Source organism: Pogonomyrmex barbatus, unplaced genomic scaffold (assembly GCF_055798465.1).
Source record: "Pogonomyrmex barbatus isolate J1 unplaced genomic scaffold, ASM5579846v1 scaffold4, whole genome shotgun sequence".
In the NCBI taxonomy this organism is placed as follows: Eukaryota; Metazoa; Arthropoda; class Insecta; order Hymenoptera; family Formicidae; genus Pogonomyrmex; species Pogonomyrmex barbatus.
Genome location: NW_028297138.1, coordinates 2,322,611 through 2,339,525, shown reverse-complemented (window position 1 = coordinate 2,339,525; position 16,915 = coordinate 2,322,611). Strand labels below are relative to the sequence as shown.

At 38.9% G+C, this 16,915-nt stretch overlaps 1 protein-coding gene across 4 annotated transcripts in view; it reads left to right on the top strand.

The window, feature by feature from the left end:
• LOC105423790 (transmembrane protein 114) overlaps positions 1 to 16,915 on the top strand; it is a 517,194-nt gene that overhangs the window by 223,808 nt on the left and 276,471 nt on the right. The gene's annotated exons all lie outside the window — the stretch shown is intronic.

Sequence of the window (16,915 nt, the reverse complement as noted above, 5' to 3'; positions counted from 1 at the left end):
GGCGATATGACAGACGAGCTCGAAAGCTTCGCCGCGATAGCTATATCAAATCGTTCGTTTCCGGTGGTCCGAAATTCTATGCGTACATTGTTCGTACTCCGTCAGGATGCACACACGAAACATGTAAAATTAAGGGTATTATTTTAAATTCATCGAATAGCAGGTCAATAAATTTTAGCAGTATTAAGAATATGTTAATAGAAAAGGAAAGAACAAAACGAAGTCGGTCCATCGATAAATCTACATTTCAGTGCAATTCGACGCATAGCGTTTCACGACATTGTTACGCGAGATGAAACAAAGATATGCTCACCGGTATTGCTGAAACGTAGATTTATTAATAACCGTTATTCGGTTCCATACGGTTATGCACCGGAATAAATTTTCTCGTCTAATCTTTCTTAAATAATCGAGTTTTCCGCCCCTAGTCAAAGATTGTAAAAAATTTTTGTAAAATTTCAGAGAATATTTTTCAGAGAACGAGATGTAAAAGTAATGTAAATGTGTACATGTACTAATATTAATTTATATCTTAAGTAAATATTGTAATTTTAAAATTAAGAAGTTTTATTTTTATAAAATTGATTTTCGATTTATTTTAAATAAATCTATAAAAATATATTTCTTAAAACATGTTTTTTCCCGTAACTCCTTTCTGCCTTCCTTCCATTTTAAAAAAATAAAGTATTTACATGCACAGAAAAATTTGATCTCTTTAATTTCCTTCCCTCGCTGTATTTTTTTATAAAAACGATACCTTTTATAGAAAAGATAAGAATATATAATATATATTATATATATATATATATATTAGAATATATTATATATATATATATATATATATGTGTGTGTGTGTGTGTGAATCAGCTGGCCCCGCGATGTTTTTCGCTAGCCCCGCGGGGAAACGCTGGCGCGAGCGTATCTTCACCGCGGTGGGCCCCCCGGTCGCAGGGATAAGCTTACAGCCTCCTCACAACCATCAGCCTTTATGAAATTGCGCACAGACACGAATCTGACATTTCGTAAAATGGATGTACGGTGGAAACATCCGGATGGACGTCGATCGTGTGCGGTCCCACAGGATGTGGGAAAACGATTTTTGTGAAGAGATTTCTTCGTCATTTATCCGAAATGGCCGATGTACGTTTCGAAAGAATTTTGCTTTATTACGCGGAGTGGCAGGATGCTTATCAACAGCTTCAATACGAAACTCGAGATTTCGTTGCAGCAATCGAATTTCACGAGGGATTACCGCGTCCGGAAGATTATTCTAGCGATCCAGTTCGTCCGAAATTGATAATAATTGACGATCTTATGAGGGAATCATCTTCGAGCGAAGCGATTGTAGATCTGTTTACCGAGAGAAGTCATCATAAAAATCTCAGCGTAATTCTCATCACACAAAATCTCTTTCATCAGGGGCGCGGACAACGCGACATATCTCTGAACGCGAATTACTTTGTGGTTTTCAAAAATCCCCGGGATCGCGCGCAAATTCGTCATTTCGCTCGTCAAGTCTATCCGAACGATCCAAAGTTTCTCGAGAAAGCGTATCCACGACGCCACGTCTCAATCTCACGGATTTATTGCTTGATCTAAAACAATCGACTCCGGACGAGTATCGTTTTCGCACGAGCATATTTTCCGATGATACAGCGAATTGCGTTTATGTAGTGCAGATCCTTTTCCGGAAGTTTCGTATAAAAGTATCGTCCACGCATTCTCTCGCGGCAATCGCGCAAGTTCCTCGCGATGAAGAAGAGAACGTCATCGATTAATGCGAAAAAAATCGCGAATGTTCGATCGGTAAGAAAAATATCTGTCTTCTTGAAGCGCTGTGTTATTTGAATAAAAATCAGCGCGCCTCTTTCTTACGCTGGGCAGACGAAAAATTCATTCGCTGTATCTGTGAGTGCGTTTTCAATACTCTCAAGGGTAACATTCCGTTCGAACGCAGTAAAAAAAATCGTCTAAGCAGATATAAAACAACTTTGCGTCACTTAGCGAGAAGACGTTGTAATTGGAAAAATAAGAAAAAGCTATTACTACAGCGAGGCGGATTTTTACCGTATCTTATCGGACCTATACTATCCTTCCTATTTTCAAAAATTATCTGGAGGGTCCGAGAGAAAAGAAATCGAGTTATGGAAAGGGCAAAGAAGATGGTCTTGATTTCCATGGATAATCTTAAAAGAATGCAGCTTCAGCTCCAACAACATCCGGTAATGGGCACGACGGAAAACGCCGCACGACAGAATTTGATACAGGGAGAAAATTTAAATCCCGTAAAAACACCCTTTATCGCAACTCGCCTTTATCACTACTCGATTCAAATATGAGCAGGATTCTTAATTCATCCGCTCCACGCGATGTAAGCGAGAAATGGAAATTGTATAAGGAAGTACTTTGGCGACATCTTCATTTTGATAAAACACAAAAGGAAGATTCGACGCGTAACGCCGCCGATGAGAACAATTCAGATGCGCGGGAGAGAGACATAGCGGAACCGGCGCGCGAATCACCGAGCAAATCTTCTTATCTCGAAGAATACTTAAGCAGTACACTACGGGCCGAGTCTTTGCGTAGGCGCGAGCGGCAAAGCGTCGAAAAAATATTGAGAAAATATGCCGAAAAGTTTTCGTGCCAAGGCACGTTTACTTTTGAAATATTTGATTGATAAAGCAGTACCCGCGAGAATTACTTGGAATGAAGAAGGAATCGTAACTATCGAGGATAACGTTATAAAAAATTCGAATATCACGAAACTGATAAACGATGCGATGCGCGAAAGAAAAACCATGAAAGCAATAGGAAGAGATCACTTTGCACGATTACTGCATACGACGAACATCCCGGCTGTACTCGTAGGAAATAAGAAATTGTTAGCAATCATATTTGTCAAGATATTATCACTACCACAAGCGAGTTCCACCCCGAAAATACCAAGAAAACTTTCAACGACGACGACGACGACGGGGACGAGGAGGGTACGACGCACGAGAAAGGGACAAAACGCAAGACCAAAGAAGAAGAGCGAGCGAAATGCGCATTGTTCCTTTCGCCGCGTTTTCGTAAAGACGATATCCCTATAACCTTCGTGAAAAATTCTCGACAGGCAAGAAAGAGACGCTTATTCGATTGGATTGAAATGACCATGCTTGAAAATTTGTATTACGACCCAGCGCACTATGCGGAGTATTCGGCAACGGATAACTTGTCGCGTGCCGCTAAACCGAATTTCTCACGTAAAGAAGTAGCTGGTTGGCTCAAATCGCAAGACGCGTACACACTGCATCGCCCCTCGAGGCGAAAATTTTCACGATTACGTTACAACGTGACGAATATCGACGATCTGTAGGAGGCCGATTTGATCGAACTCCGTAATCTCAAGAGTTATAACGACGGATTTTCTTATCTGCTCGTGATTATCGACGTACTTAACAAATTCATCTGGGTGGAACCGCTGCGGGATAAAACGAGTAATTGCGTGACAAGGGGCTTCCAAAACATTCTCTCGAGAAGCGATGGACGAGTGCCCGTGTACTTACAAACCGACAAGGGTAAAGAATTTACCGCACGCCCGTTGCAAGATTTTCTGAAAGAAAGAGACATACATTAGACATACAGACATTATCGCGTAACTCGCAATTCAGACATCAAAGCCGCCGTCGTTGAACGCTTCAATAGAACGTTGAAGGAGCGAGTGTAGTGCTATTTTACACATAAAAATACGCGGCGTTACATCGAAGTGCTGCAAGATATCGTGCGCGCTTACGATCACACCCGTCATTCGTCCATCAAAATGCAACCGACGACTGTTAAGAGAGAAAATGCGCGCATCGCACGCGAAAATATGGAGCGGCGTAGAGGGTAGAGAAAGAAGGGGGCGTCGAAAGTAGTAGAACAAAAGGCTAAATTCGATGTTAACGATCTCGTACGCGTCAGCAGAGCGAAAGCCACTTTCGAGAAAGGATACGAAGCGCGGTGGAGCGAGGAGATATTTCGAGTTTGCCGCATTCTTCATTGACAAAGACCCCGCGTGTACGAATTGTGCGATTTATCGGGTGAACACATTGATGGGATTTTTTATGAACAAGAATTAGCATGGGTCAATAAACTTGGCGGAAGAAAAGTTTATCGTCCACCGTGTGATAAAGAGCAGAGGATGCGGTGCTAATAAACAGCTGCTAGTTAGTTGGCGAGGATATCCCAGTAAATTCGACAGTTGGATTCCCGTTTCGAATTTAACTTTTCTCCAAGATGGAGGAGGAGCAATTTTTCATGATTTTTCCAAGCGATAGCAGAAGTATTTTCCGAGAAATACAACCTCTTCTTTCATCACACAATTACCTCACAGTGTACATTTATTCGGAGAATGGGAAGTCGCGCTTAGCGAGATTCAATTTCCCACCAGTCTTTTCCACGTACGTCAAAGAGATAATAAGATTAGATTTGCCGATTTGAAGAGCGTAAAGAATGAGAAAAATGCTGATAAGTTTACGGTGAAAGAATTGCACTTACAGGCAGGGGTTTATGAAAATACAGAGGAACTTATCTACGCGATTAATAAAGAGTGCAGACGCATCGATTCGCATTTTACTTTCGAACTACAAAAAGGCTCAGGTGGTAATGTCCGTATAAACATCGATTGTGACAACTGTACTCTCGTTCATTATATAAATTTACCAGCTAATATTTTTCAAATATTGAGGATCAACATCGATGATACCGGCACAATTTACCGTCACAAGTTACCTAATTCCAACGAATTAACGCCGTTTTTGAAACTCGGTTATGCCATCGGTAGTGGATGCGCTGTATCTTTCTGGACTGCAGAATCTTATAGCATGTGGCATAGTATCCCCGTATAAAATACGTTTATTGCGACATTTGCGAGTCTTACATAACCGGCGATACGCGGAGTCCGCTTCTTCGAATCGTTTCAATTGATACATCCGGCTATAATTACACGTACGGGGCGAATCTGGTAAAATATTTTCCCATTCTGCAACATACTCCATTGCGTCAAACGAAATTCCGTAAAATTGAAATAGATATAAAAGATCATCGTGAAGAAAAAATACCATTCGAATCCGGAACGCTGATAGCGACATTACTTTAGACGTGTCCGTTAATTACCATTTGCGGTGGAAAGTCTCGAAGCTTTGAGAAAAAAACTAATCATCCCATGGAATACGACGAGTATTACGAAAGGCAGAACGGTGGAGGTAGGGGAAGAGGAATTCCTCGAATTTTCGTCGGTTCACCCTATCAACATGGTCACGGGATCGAAAGTTTCCTCGGAGGATTATTTAGAAGGGCACTTCCTTATCTAAGCAGGGGAATACGTGCACTCGGGAAAGAAGCTTTACGCATCGGAATTAGCGTGATAGAGGATGTTGAAAACAATACTCCGTTCAAGAAAGCTCTCAAAACGCGACTCAAGGAATCGGGTAGAAATCTCAAGAGAAAAGCCAGAGAAAATATAAGCGAATTAATGAAGGGATCGGGATATAAAACATCCGCAAAAATGCGCGTGGCTCAGTTTCCCTTTGGAGGGCATGACGCACGCACCGGTAAATCCGGGAGAAGCTCTGTTCGTAAACATAGAGTCGGTAAAAAAAAGAAATCGACGAAAATCGGCGTGAAAAAAACGAATAAATAATCATCGAAAAGGAAAGCAACGGCGAAAAAACTAAAAAGCCGACGAAATAGCGAGAAAAAGCGCACCGTATCCGATATATTCGCTTAACTGACGCGAGTGTGAATCGTAGGTTTGAGAAATATATCTTTTCTCCATACTCATTCGAGCGAGTGTTTAAAGAGTGAGCTCGATCTTTACAGTTTATCACCTACTCAAATGAGTATCGAGAGTTCACAATGGATTTATTACAAACTGGTAACTTCGCTCGCGGACGACGCACCTATAGAATTCGTCGTACCCGGACACGGAGAAGATTATCTAGATCTCACGCATATCATGCTAAGCCTTCGCGTACGAGTAGAAAGTTTACCCGGCCCTGGAACAGCGGCAGGAGGAAACAAAGTAAGCCCTGTAAATCTTCTACTACATTCGATGTTCAACCAGATCGATATATACTTCAATCAAAAACTCGTATCACCCCCGAACAACGCCTACGCGTACCGCGCGTACATCGAAGCATTGTTAAATTATTCTTCACCGGCAAAACTTCCCATCTGACTTCTTCTCTCTAGAACACGGACGAGCCCGGTCATATGGACGCGCTATTAGAATCGGGAACCCCAAATCAAGTAAGACGCGCCCGATACGTCCAAGGAAGTCGTTCGCTGGATCTAATAGGCCATCTTCATTGCGACGTCTTTAATCAGGATAAATTTTTAATTAATGGGGTAGAGGTTAGAATGAGACTCGTTCGCTCAAGAGATGCGTTTTGTCTTATGGAAGCCAATTCAACATTGAAAATACATATTCTAGATGCTAGTTTGCTCATAAGAAGAGCAAAAATAAGCTCCGAAGTGTTACTCGATCATGTGAGAATGTTGAGTAAAACAACCGTCAAGTATCCTCTGACACGAGTCAAAGTTAAAACGTTCACGATTCACGCAGGAGTGGTAGGAGAATCGATTGATAATGCGATACTCGGTCAACTTCCAAAACGCGTAATAGTCGGATTCGTCGATAATAAAGCGTTTAACGGTGAAAGAAAGCTAAATCCATTTAATTTAAAAAATTACGGTATAAATTTCTTCTCGTTATATGTCGATGGCGTGCAAATTCCGAACAGACTGTTGCAATCAAATTTTTCAAAAGACGAACCGCTTTACATCGAGACTTATAACACCCTCTTCTCGGGAACTGGCATCCATTTTCTAAACGAGAGGAATTCCATAAGCAGAGAAGATTATGCCGATGGATTCACGCTTTTCGTTTTCGATCTCACTCCCGATCTATCGGCAAATTGCGCAGGACATTAGAATCTTGTCAGACATGGAAGTTTACGATTAGAGATACGATTCGAAAAGGCGATTACAACAACGATTAATTGTATCCTTTATGCAGAGTTCGAAAACGTGATGGAAATCGACTCTTCGCATCAAATCATTGTAGATTTTAGCGGATAAAGACAATGGTGGGAAACCTCATCCCCCACTGTGGTCACTCCTTATATTTACTCAAACTACAACGGAAAACAGCTTCAGTTTTACTCAACACATGAACTACGTCGCTTCGGAAAAAAGCATATTCTACATCATGGATATAATCGTCGATATTCAAGGTTTCCGTGACATCGAGGGAAAGGTTATACCGAAGGAAGTTGCGCTCATCGGGGTTAACGAAGCTTTCATAGATCATTGGATTGTGCTGCCACCATATCCGTTCATCGAATTTACCCGAAAAATCGAGAAAAGAAAACAACTGGCTCTCGCAAAACTTCCACGGTATCGAATGGATTGACGGAAGCCAATTCCGAACATTTCACGGTGGAACTACGTGAAATTGTAGGACGGGTACGTTATATATATAGCAGAGGCTGTGAGAAAGTACTTTATTTGCAAAAGACGCTCGGCAGAAACGTATATAATCTAGAAGGAATCTCTCTCGCATTCAAAAACCTAGCGGAAGACGAGGAGCATGAATTACGCTGCGGTCATCATGGGTTTCGTCGAAATTCTAACAAATTTCGTTGCGCGTTATGCGTGCAAACTGAGATACTGGATGCAATCGCAAGAAGGCAGCAGCTGTAACTCGAGCAACGATGATTCTTTTACCGATGAAAGTTTCAATGACGATATAGAAAGCGGAGTTTTTATGATAAAACGAAATTTTCCGAATCTCCTTAGGTGGAGAAATAAGAGCTTGAAAACAGAACAAGCGAAGTGCGAACAAATGAAAGCGGAGAAAGAAGAGTATCGAAACTCGCACATGAAAAAAAGGAGACTTCTACCGTAAAATCCAAGCAAGAGAATAAAAATATAGCAATATCAGAGAGCGGGGAATAACTGAATCGTCTCCCCTTTCTGCGAGAGATGAATTCGCGAAATCTTACGGGCGCTGCGTCATCTCAGTGTCGGACATGCGGATGTGTATCCTGCGACAGAATCCCGATGGTGTGGACGAAGTCGACGGCCATCGTCGCGAACACCGATAATCACGATCGCCCTAGACAACACTGGGTTGCCTTCTACATAGACAAGCATGGAGAAGGCACTTATTTCGATAGCTACGGACTACCTCCCTTGGATTCCAGATTCAATCTACGACTTCAACGAAACTCTATTACCCATAGATGAAACATCATGCGTCTACAGGACACATTTTTTCAAACTTGTGGACAATATTGCTGTATTTCTGCCGTATTTCTTTATTATTTGTCCCGTGGTTATAATCTTAAACAATTTCTCGAAACATTCAGCGAGGATTACGAAGATAATGATAGATTAATTGTACAATTATTTCGTAAAATCTTTCTTCAAGGAAAAAGTAAATGCGATAAATCTCATATAACGTGCTGCCAATACAAACTTGTACTTTTAAGAATAAGTAAATATTAAAAAACACTATTATGAAATGATATGTACAATGATGTATTACATAATAATAATAATAATAAACTTAATGATTTTGTAACTTAAATTCCAACCCTCTTATTTTCCCTCCAACCTAAAATTAATCCTAGCTACATTACTTCAAACTAGAGATATCTAAAACATTTTGCAGACATTGCGTTTGTCATAGGATAAGAGCTTCGTATAACTCCGAGGTCGTTAAAACATCTAAAGCGAACTTGTCCATTTCTGTTTTCCCATCGCATTCCATTCTTCGCTGGTCAGGTATCCCTCTTCAATCCCCATCCTTCTTGTCGTCATTTTATCGCACTCCCGATCAGACTCCGGTAAAAATTCTCCTCGGGTGTCCGCCATCTTTACACACGCCATTTTGTCGGACCCCGAACACCTCCAGACACTTTCACCCCTTTCCTCCTATCTTTTCGTCTAGCATTTCGACAACCAATCACACCGGGCAGCTTTGGGAGCATCCAATCACGCGCGTGGGCAACTATGGGAGCGTCCAATCACACGCCGGGCAACTATGGGAGAATCCAATCAGAACGCACCACTAATTATCTAATTATAAATCTCCGGCCACGCCTCTCAGCCAGAACGCTCCATTTCCAGGCCCTATCTTAACAGCTGGAGGCTCACGTCCTTGGCGCTAGTAGGAAAGTGGTGGGGGTTTGTTTTGATGCCCCATAGCACCCCACATACTACTAGCGGATTTCGGAAGATGTAGAGGAACGAGAATTGGTTTTTGCCAATAACTCCTGGCTGAGACTGCGTACGCACAACCTCTTTTCTTCGCCAATCTTTTTGGGATCGGATTCGATCTCACTTATTCGAGCCCGACAAATGATTCCGAGGAAATCGAGATTGTCATTTAATTATCGCGAAATCTAGTTTTTTATATTTCGTGGATCGATGTTTTGGATGATTTTGGTTCGATCCACGGGTATTGTTTGCCGGATTTCGATAATTATCATTAAGCAATTGTTTATTTATTTGTTTGTCAATTTGAGAATTGCGTTCAGACTTCTTTGGGCGCACTCAGGAGTTTTCGGCGCGTCGCGCTAAATAGTACGGATTACATGTATAGCCGTTGGCCATGATTTTATTATACACGTTTTCAAAATTTATTAGCTAGGCACCTTTTGTTGACCGGATGGATGTTGGTCGAAACGATGCTGAGATGTATCGTTACACATTAATATATTAACATAACAGTGAAACGATTAATTAAGTATTAACAATTAAATATTATATAACAATTATACATTTATCTAATAAAATATTGATTAGATATTTTATAAAATCGTAATAAAGAATTGCGAATAATTTTTTAGCATTAATAATATTCAAATTGATCCTTCTTTACAATCATAAAAATTGATGAAATGTTGCATTTGTATTATTAATATGTACGATCTGTAGTTAATTTTACTTTTACTTTTTATGAATAATTTTCTGATATCATATTTATGATGAAAAATAGAAATAATTATTTTAAAATTAATATCAATATCATAAAAGCCGCGAAGTAAATAAGACAACTTATTAAAAAAAGAAGAAAAGGGATTACTTATAACCAGACTTGAACTTGCGTCCTTTGATTTACAAAGTGAACACTTATATTATGGGCTCGAATTGCTTGGAATATTTCAGGATGATTGTTGAAAACGGAGTAGAAGAAATTTGTAGTTACAAAAATTGGTATATTATGATATTGATATTCAAATTATCAGAACGAAATAAAAAACACATATTAAAGAAAAAAAGGTTGTCGTTCGGATGCGAATCGGATTCGCCAGAGCAGCCAATTTTTCAGATTTTTAAAAATTTTTGACTCGAAAATGAAGCCCCACACAACATTAGTTTTCGGGGAGCTCATAAAATTTTTAGCTTCATTTTAGTTTCCAAAGAAACACGAAGCTTTCCGAGAGCTCCACTGTCCGTTGAGAGTTCCCTGGAAATTTCATTTAAGCTTGTGAGGAGCTTGGAAATTACATTTTAGGAGTTATCTGCGAGCATTAAAAATAGTATTCGGGAAACTTTCATTTAAGTTGCCCGGGAGTTTCATACTATTGTACGAGTTCTTGTTTCTAAAACGGTCCATTCTATTTGGGATTCTGCACGATATTGTTTAACTTCTATATTGATAAAACCTGCTATTGAAACGATGATATAAGTGAATACTGTGGGGAGCCAATAGAGAGCAGTGGCGCTAGTGCGGAAAAGTGCGCGTAAAATGGCTGCCACAAGATTAAGAAACAAATAAGAGTGCGAGTAGTGAGTGAGTGAGGGACATATAAGACAAGTAAACTCTTTCAAAGTTATTATTCAAAGTGTTATCAGATAACTTACCTCGGATGGCTTCAGAAAAGCTATATATCTAACTAACATTCCTACAAATTTGGAGGCTCAGCCGGGATTGGAAAAAAGAGAATTATTGTGCCAAAGGAAAAAACGACGCTTTTGAGAGGTTAAATTGGCGTTGGCGGCGAGAGTTGTTGCATTATTTCCAAGGTAAAACTATTAAGATAATTATGACGAAAAATCTTCAGCAAATAAAAGTCATAGCCAATAACCTCAAGACGAAATCTACGAAAGCTATTAGAGCGTTATACAAGTTAGTGTTCGAACAAGAGGGAGACCAAAGCAATAGAAAACGGCTTCGCGAATTTAGAGGTTTCACGTTTGAGAGCAGATCAGAAGAGTATAAAATAAAATTAGCATACATGAATGCTTATCTAGGATGGAGGAATTTAGTAGTAATTTGTAATTTTAGCACATTTTAGCAACTGACTACTCAAGCACAAAGAAAGAGCTAAGCTAACGAATCTGTGGTTACTTGATGAATCTCGACTCGCTCAGTGAGGCAAATAACGACACAGAAGACAAAAATGAGGAAGACGAAGATGAGGCATGAGCAATGACGACGAAGAAGACAATAATGAAGACTTTGCCTTTAACCAGCAACGATAACAAAGAGCCTCAGAAAGATGACGAGGATAGAGCGAGTAATAGGGACGAAGACGACTGGTCAAGTAAGAAAGCAATGAGCAATGACGAAAAATAAATTTGCTATAACATTCAGAGACGTAAAAGATTCGATTAGGTCTTTCAGCGGAGATGAGAAATATCCAGCAGCTCGATGGGTCACGGATTTTGAGGAAGTAGCCGAACTTTTTGGATGGACGGACAAAAACTTGCCAAAAAATTATTACAAACCAAAATGTTTATACAAAGGGAAAGAGGCCGAACCTCGTAGAGAAAAGAGAGCGCTGGAAGACGAATTCAGTGACTGATTAAACAGCGCTGAATTGTACAGACAGTTGGACAAGAGGAAGAAGGACGAGTCTGTGCAAGCATACTTCCTCGCTATGAGAGAAATAGTGGCAAGAGGCAAAATAGAAGAAGAAGCACTGTTTCAATATGTTATTGATGTATAGACGACAAATAAAGGCGTCCTGTACGGCGCAAGAAGCTTAAAAGAATTTAAGGAAAAAATGAAGATCTATGAGAAAATGAGAACAAAAAATGTTAGTACGGGTAAGAACAACTCTGGTTGTAACTCTGCTACAAATAAGAAAATAAAATAAACGAAGAAGGAAGTCTGATGCTTCAACTGCGGCGCATAAGTCGACGATGTACATCAACAAGAGTAAGGCGATCAAATATTTCCGTTGCAAGGAATTCGGATATAAGTCGTTCGATTGCAAGAAAGACCAGGCGAAGAAGACGAGGGGTGCAGAAGAAGACACAAGAAAAACCGAACCAGTGAATAGTTTGGACGCCCCAGAAAGCATACAAAAAATAGTCGAAATCAGAGGTAAGAAGTGGAGCGCCCTAATAGATACGGGCAGCCAGTTTAATATTATACGATCGAGTTTGCATAATAGAATAGGGGCGCCAACATTGAAGAATTCGTAATTCCAATTTTCCGGATTTGGTGGAAGTAAAGTGAAGTTCATAAGACATTTTGACGACGTCATGTCAATCGACGGTGACCACTTTCAGGTAACGATTTATGTAGTAACTGATGATGTCATGATAATAGATGCAGTAATCGGAAACGAATTATTGTCGCAAGCGAAAGTCAATATAAATCAGGATAACATCATGATCAATAAGACACCCGACACAAGTATCATTCTCTCACCAAGCTACGTCATTGAGGAATATATGTCCACAGTAAGGCACATCATTGATGAGAGAAGAAGAAAGGAAGTGAAAGATCTAATGAACAATTACGTGCCTAAAAAGATTAAAGAGCTGGATATCGAGATAACTATTACCACGAATGAGCATCGGAAGATCTACGCCCAAGACGTTTATCATTTCTAGAGAGGAAAATGATGGCTGAACAAGTGAAGCAATGGATTGAAGGAATAATAGAACCATGCTTATCAGAATACGTTAGTCAGGTCGTCATGACCAAAAAGAAAGATGGTACGCCACGAATCTGTGTTGACTATCGGCCAATTAACAGAGTAATAGTAAAGGATCGCTATCCTTTGTCTCTTATAGAGGATATCCTGGACAGACTGAACACTCTCGAGTTTTTAGTTCCTCTTAAAAACGAATTCTTTCATATTCCTGTGAGTAAAGACAGTCAAAAATATACTTTCGTAACGCATGACGGACAATATAGATTTCTAAAAGTGCCATTCGGTTTATGCAATGCGCCAGCTGTCTTCCAACGATTCATTAATGGAAATATTCTATGACATGACAGTGAAAGGGATCGCATTACTATATATTGGCGATTTGATAATACCGGCAACACATGAGGAAGAGGCAGTGGAAAGACTGAAACTGATGTTGAAGCGTGGAAGAATATGAGTTGGAAATCAACAAAAAAAAAGTGTCAATTACAAACGGCGTATCGAGTTTTTGGGACACGTAATAGAGGATGGGAAATTGTATCTCTCGCCAGAAAAGACAAAAGCAGTCTTAAGGTTCATCGAACCGAAGACTATTAAACAAATACAGAGTTTCCTCGGTTTGACCGGGTACTTTAGGAAGTTTATCCCTCATTATTCCGAAATTGCTAAACCGTTAAGTGACACACTGAAGAAGAAACGGAGTTTCTGATTTGGAAAAGAAGAGACTGACGCATTCAGAAGATTGAAAGAACATTTAATCAAAGAGCTAGTTTTAAGCATCTATAATCAAGAATATGAGACCGAAGTTCACATAGATGCCAGCCAAGATAGCTATGAGACAATACTTCTGCAGAGGCTTCCCGCGGATGGCAAGCTACATTCCGTGTACTTCATGAGTAAAAAGACCTCGAAGACTAAAAGGAAATACTCCAGCTATGAGCTCGAAGCCCTAGCTGTGGTGGAGGCTCTAAAAAAATTCCGTGTCTACTTACTGAGCAAGACATTTAGGATTCTGACGGATTGCACCGCATTCCAGCAAACTATGGAAGATCTCACGCCCCGAATAGCGAAATGGACTTTAGTTTTGGAGAAGTATGATTACTTCATTAAACATCGACATAGCTCCAGCACGTAGACTGAAGCACGTGGTCGCGCTTAATCACTACCTCGTGATGGCGATAGATACCACTAACGATATCGTTTCGAGAATGAAGAAAGCGCAGGAGAACGACGCTTCCATCAGAGATATTAAAAAGCTGCTAGAGAAAGGACCGTATCAAAATTACTTGCTTCGGTTTGGTTTATAAACATTTAGATGGCTGTGAACTGATTGTGGTTCTTAGTGCAAAATAAGATTATCAAAAATGCACATGAGAAAGGGCACTTCATCATCAAAAGAACAGAAGAAGAAATGAAACGAGAATTCTTTATTCCAAATCTTCACACTAAAGTTGAAAAGTGTATTGTCAATTGTATGAGATGTATCTTGATCAACAAAAAAGCAGGGAAACGAGATGAGTACCTGCCTCTGAACAAAGGGAATATCCCGTTGCATACTTACGTTGCATACTCACTCCACGTGAATCACTTAGGACCACTCGAATCAAGGCATAAGAGCTACAAACATATTCTGGCCATCAGCTTTTACTAAATTGATATGGCTGTATTCAACGAAGACCGTGACATCCAAGTTATTGAGAAGTTGAAGATGCAAAAGAATACCTTCGGCAATCCAAGTCAGATTATTTCCGACCGAAGTACTGCCTTCACATCAGCTGAAATCGAGGACTATTGCCGTAGCGAAGACATCGAACACATCAAGGTCATCGCTAGTTTGCTAAGGGCCAACGGGCAAATTGAAAGAATCAATAGGACAATTATTCCAGTATTAGCCAAGATATCAATTGACGAACCCATTAAGTGGTACAAGCACATTGCAAGATTACAACAGGTCCTATAAATTCCACCTATCATCACAACATTGATACTACTTTTTGAACTGCTGATAGGCGCCAGGATGAAAGCCAAGGAAGATCTCGCTATAAAAGAGACAATTGAGCAAAAAATGGCTCATCATTACAATGTCGTAAGACAATAACTGCGAGACGATACAAAGAAAACAAATAGAAAAAGTGCAGCTAGAAAACAAAAAGCAATATAACTTACGATGAAGGGACCCAAATAAGTATAATATCGATAATTTGGTGGCAATCAAATGCACGCAGTTAGAGCCAGGGTTAAAACTAAAACCCAAGTACCTAGGGCCGTATCGTGTCACAAGAGTTAAACCCCACGATACCTATGACGTAGTGAAAGCCAGAAATTCTGAAGGACTTCAGCGAAGACTTCTATCTGTGCCGAATACCTGAAGCGGTGGACCGAACCAGATCTTGGTGATTGGGCATCATCCGGGGCGGATGATGATGCAAGAGGGCCGAACTGTAAGGAGTCAATAGAAAGCAGTGGCGCTAGTGTGAAAGAGTGCGCGTAAAACTATCGCCATAAAATTAAGAAACGAATAAGAGTGCGAGTAGTGAGTGAGTGACATATCAGACAAGTAGACTCTTTTATATTATTCAAAGTGTTGTCAGATAACTTATCTCGGATGGCTTCAGAAAAGCTATATATCTAACTAACATTCCTACAATACAGAATTGTGACATAAAATATGATAGATCCGGTTAATGAATGTTACTATATTGTCGTATAAACAGTTTCAATTTTAAAATCTCGATTATATATGTAATTTTTGTAGATAATTTAATTTACATATATAAAGTCGTGAACCTATATTATGTTTAATGAGAATCATTTTTCTTATGAAGATTGTTTATTAATTGTTGTATATATTTTCTTACTTGTTTATAAATTTGTTAATAATTGCATTAAATATGGGAAATATTTTTCTTCTTTTTCTTCTATATTATAGTTAATTAAGAAAGATAGTGATTAATATTGTTATTTTTTTATTTATTTATTAAAGATGACTTAAAAATGATGATTAAATGACAATATATTTATGACGATAATATTTCGTGACAAATATTACGTTTATTTTACGTCATTATTTAGTATACTGACGTCGAATAACGAAAAATGACTTTAAATCATCATCATAATGACGTTATCTTGTTACTTGGAATATTATAAATTCGATATAATGAAAAATGCTGAATAAAATTATTTTCAAATTTCAACTTAATTTTTATTCTTAAATTCTAAATATTTTATATAATATTTATATAAAAATCTTGCAGGTATTTTAGCTCAGCAACATCTCTGCAAGCTTATTTAGTCGAATTTTGTAAGGAATGACGAAAAATGATCTTAAATCATCGTCATAATGACGTTATCTTGTTACTTGGAATATTATAAAATTCGATATAATGAAAAATGCTGAATAAAATTATTTTCAAATTTCAACTTAATTTTTATTCTTAAATTCTAAATATTTTATACAATATTTATATAAAAATCTTGCAGGTATTTTAGCTCAGCAACATCTCTGCGAGCTTATTTAGTCGAATTTTGTAAGTTCTCGAGAGCTCAGCAATATGAATTCCCTGCAATCTTATTTAATCGAATTTTGTAAGCTCATTGGAAGCTTATTTAAGCTAGCAATTTGAACTTCCTGCGAGCTTATTTAATTAGTAGACTTTTGTAAACTCCTCGAGAGTTCAGCAATTTAAACTTCTTATGAGCTATCTGCTTATCTGCTGTGTGGAGCATGTCGATAGACGCGCCGACTCATAACTTTTTTTTTAAATCATCAAACAAATTAATAATATTAAACGTTATATTATTAATAATATAACGTTTTACATATTTGAAGCTTCCTGAAATTATTTTATTTATAAACTAACAAGAGGACAATAAAATAACAATCAAGCATAATGTTTGTTGCTGAAAAACTCGATGATCACTTCTGAGATTTTCCTTGTTAGCAACAAAGTATAATATTATGCTTGATTGTTATTTTATTGCCCTTTTGT